Genomic DNA, 4045 nt, shown 5'->3' with positions numbered 1-4045 from the left:
AGATCTGAGTTGTCATTTTCCTTCTCCTTGAAGAACTTCTTTTAACATTTATTCCAGGGCAAATCTGCTGCTGATGAGTATCTCAGTTTTTGTTTGAGAAAGTTTTTATTTCTCCTTCACTTTTGAAGGATAATTTCACTAGACACAATGTTCTAGGGTGATTTTTTTTTCTTGCAACACTTTAAATATTTCACTCAATTCTCTTCTTGCTTGCATGGTTTATGATAAGCCCATAATTCTTATCCTTGTTCCTTTGGAGGTAGGATATTACTTTCTTCTGTATTCTTTCAAGATTTTATCTTTCAGTTTCCTACAGTTTTAATAAAATATGTTCAGGTATAGACTTTCTTTGTATTTATACTGCTTGGTGTTCTCTGAGCTCCCACAATCTATGGTTAATCTGTCATTAATTTTGGAAAATCCTGGGCTGTTATTTCTTCAAATATTTCTTATTCTCTGTTCTCTCTTTCTTCTCCTTTTGGTATTTCAATTACATGTGTATTATACATTTTGAAACTGTCTCACAGTTCTTGGATATTCTGAGTTAAAATTTTTTTTAAAATTCTTTTTCTCTTTGCATTTCAGTTTGGAAAGTTTCTATTGACATATTTTCAAACTCACTTATTCTTTCCCTGGCCATAGGCAATCTACAGATGAGCCAATTAAAAGCATTCTTCATTTCTGTTATAGTGTTTTTGGTCTCCAACATTTCCTTTTGATTCTTTCTTAGACTTTCCCTCTCTCTGCTTATTGCTCATCTGTTCTTGCTTGTTTCTGCTTTTTCCATTAGAGCCCTTAACATGAAACGATGGTTATTTTGGATTCCATGTATGACAATTCAAAAATCTGTGTCATATCTGAATGTGGATCTGATGCTTGCTTTATCTATTCAGACTGTTTTTCCTTGCCTTTTTATCATACCTTGTAATTTTTTGTTGAAAGCCAGACATAATGTACTGGGTAATAGGAACTGAAGTAAACAGACCTTAGTGTGAAGTTTTATGTTAATCTGGGTACGTGTTGGTTGTGTTTAATATTTACTGTAGCTGTATATGTCAGAGACTTCAATTTCCTATAGTGTCCTTGTTTTAATCGCCCTTGGTGTCTTCAGATTTCCCTAAGTCTCCTCCTTATATAGAGCCTATGCCTTGCAGCTCTTTCGGCTATGATCCTCTTTTACCATACTGGAGCCCTGTTGATGTGGTAGTAAGGTGCTGGGGGGAGGGGATATGATTAAATCTGTCTTTTAGTGGGTCTGTGTCCCTGGGTTATTCACAGATGTTTCTAACACTTTTCTTTCTTTCTTTTCACTTTTTAGAAGAGATAGGAGGGCTAGAGGGAACTGGAGTTGGATAATTTCCCTTCTCCCATGTGGGATAAGTCTCTGGTAGTCTTTTCCTCTGCTGAGTAAGCTTCCGTTATGGAGAACATTCAGGGGATATTTCAGAATGTTTTCAAAATTGTTACTTTTCTTCCCATTCCCACACTCCTCCACCAGAAACATCAGAATTTTTCATGGCTCTTCACCGAGAGAACCTGGTGGGGTTCCCATAGGCGAAACCCATGAATAGGTGGAGGCCCCCCTAAGATAATGACCCTAGGAGGTTTCTCGCTCTCATGTTAGCCCACGTGCGTCCACTAGCAATTTGTCAAAGTGTCCTTTAAGTGTTCCTATCAATTTTATGGCTCCAGTGGCCTCTGCTTGAGGTAAGCTGACCTCAACTGTGATTCTCTGCATTTCACCCTCTATGAAGATTTTGGAGTGATTTGCCTGGTGACCTTAATTCTCTAATGCTACGAGAAAAGTCACTGACTTTCAATTGGTTCAGATTTTGCTTCTTCTAAAGACTGGAGTAATGACTCCCAAGCTCTTTAAATGTTGGAGCTGGAACCAAAAGTTGCCTCTCAAGAATGATTCTTTATTTTCTTGTTCCCCTGCTCACATTTCTCAGTGAGATTGGTTGGGTCAGAGAGACACCTAAGATAGGAAGTTCAAGGAGAGGATAGAACATCATAGGCCAGGCAGGGCCAGTAGTTCTGGGGGGGACTAAGGCTTCCAGTTGAAGCCCATGGCCCATCTGAGTGTTTGGAGATTCCAGGATAAAATCCCAAGCAATAACTTTGCAGTAACTTTGTGGCCCTGGGTTGGGTTATTTAGAGAGTTTGGGATCTCTGCAGGAGAACAGTTCCCCAATGCTTGATCATGAGTCACATTCTCACGTCAGGCATCACTCGACAGAGCCTTCCCTTTGCTGGGCTGATCAGAGCAGCAATGCTGAGTCTCTGAGAGCCTCTGAGCAGAGGCTGGAGCCTGAGCTCCAGGATACAGGGTCCTATCTGAGGGACATGGACGTGACTGGTGGCCTCAGATGCTGTGCCCTCCTTGGGCTGATGACTTCTGACTGAGAATATCAAGTGTGGACCTCATAGACAAAAGTCCTTCTTTGAGTTTGTCAAAGAAGAAAAAAATTGAAAGCATTTTTAAGCCTTTAAAATTGAAAAAAGGAAGGAACATAAAGTTCTATTAATTAAAATAGAGTCATATTATTCATGGATAATGAATATCCGAGTTTCCTAGAGAGGAGTGAGAGAAATGAGCCCCAGCCCTTCATTCTTTTCTTTCTGTTCTCAGCATCAGGGCAGAGCCAAGAGGAGAAGGAAAGGTGGAACACCGAAAGGTAAGGTTCTGCCTATCCCATCTGAACTCTCCAAGGGTGACCCTTCCTGCCTTTTCCATGAGGTCCAAGGTCCCTGATCTCTGAGGATGTCAACTGCTAGATACAGTTTCTCTCAGAAACCAGAGTTCTCAGAGGAGAGGATTATGGGAAGGCAGTCAGAGCCTGAGACACTTCTCAGATTCCCTGCTCTGCTCATTGCTGGGCATGAAGCAGTGATGGACCTGGGCAATGGGTGTTTCCCAACAGGTGGCCATGTGAGATGTCAAGAGTCAGAACTTCTGTGTCCTGACTTTGTAAAAGTCCTTTGACTTCCTGGATGATCAGATTCCTCTCTAAGGCAACACTGATCTCTGGGCTTCACATGGTGTTTTTGAGCATCACATGAGATAAAATGCATGTGCAAGTGCTTTACAAGAAGCAACATACACATGTTAATGTCATTGACCATTTGACCTCATCTACTGATTCTTGGGTCTTTCAGAGTCTAATATCCCAATGGTTTCCCGTAAGGGGACTCCTTATACCTATGCTTCTACCTTCATTACATATAACCCACTCTCCTGGTTTCTCAGGTTGGAGCTGTCACCAGACAGAAACAGAGGAGAAAACGAAGCTGATTTCTATTCTGAAAAGGTGACTAGTCTTTCCCCTTCTTTCCTGATCCCTCCTTAGCATGTTCTATGCATTCCAGGGATTCAGTGCCACCTGCTGTAGTCCTGGCAGGGGGGTAGCATAGGAATGAGTATGTGATGAAGGCCTTGAGATGAGGGCTACTGAGCGTGTTGTGAACTCATGGATGTAGAGCAATGTGAAGGGGCAGCAGGCTTCAAATGACCCCCCCCCCCCGCCAGGCCAGCAGGTCCCCCTTTCCTTGTTCTGGTCCTGGTTGCATCTTTGTACTTCCTGTCTTCTGCAGCCCCCTGGGCCGGCATGATGACACCACCCGCTTTCGTCAACTCTTATGTCCAGACCCCTTCTGCGAGGTGTGTAATAAGGCACTGCTGAGGTCAATCGGATGCTATTCCCGGAGGCCCTGGAAGATTCTACTTCCTCTGTGTCCCCGTTGGCTTCCACAGCTCCTGTGACTGAGTCATCGTTTACTCTGTCCCCTGCCTTCTCAACAGTCCCTCCAAGAGACATAACAGCAGCCTCTCTGCTTGAGCCTTCCCCACTGCCCCCCTCCGTTCTCTCCCCTAACCCAGTGACTCCCTTAGTTGACTTTTTTTCACCCTCACCACTGGGTCACTCTCTGGCACCAGAGCCTTTTCCTTCCTTGAATTCTGAATCCCCAGTGGACTATTCCCCACCCCAACCCCTTGCCTTTCCCCTCTCCTACCACATGACACTCAGACAGCAGATCCTGTTCC

At 43.5% G+C, this 4045-nt stretch overlaps 1 long non-coding RNA gene across 1 annotated transcript; it reads left to right on the top strand.

Annotated features, from left to right (window-relative positions):
* The first annotated feature begins 2553 nt into the window (after positions 1–2553).
* Positions 2554–3676, top strand: LOC309664203. The gene is made up of 3 exons (XR_014265676.1): positions 2554–2678; positions 3251–3311; positions 3595–3676. It is a non-coding gene; the product is annotated as an uncharacterized lncRNA (long non-coding RNA).
* Positions 3677–4045: the final 369 nt, after the last annotated feature.

Source organism: Balaenoptera physalus (genome assembly GCF_965194825.1).
Source record: "Balaenoptera physalus genome assembly, chromosome: 7".
NCBI classification, from domain to species: domain Eukaryota; kingdom Metazoa; phylum Chordata; class Mammalia; order Artiodactyla; family Balaenopteridae; genus Balaenoptera; species Balaenoptera physalus.
The sequence above is the reverse complement of the archived record's forward strand: the minus strand, read 5'-3'. Positions and strand labels throughout refer to the sequence as shown.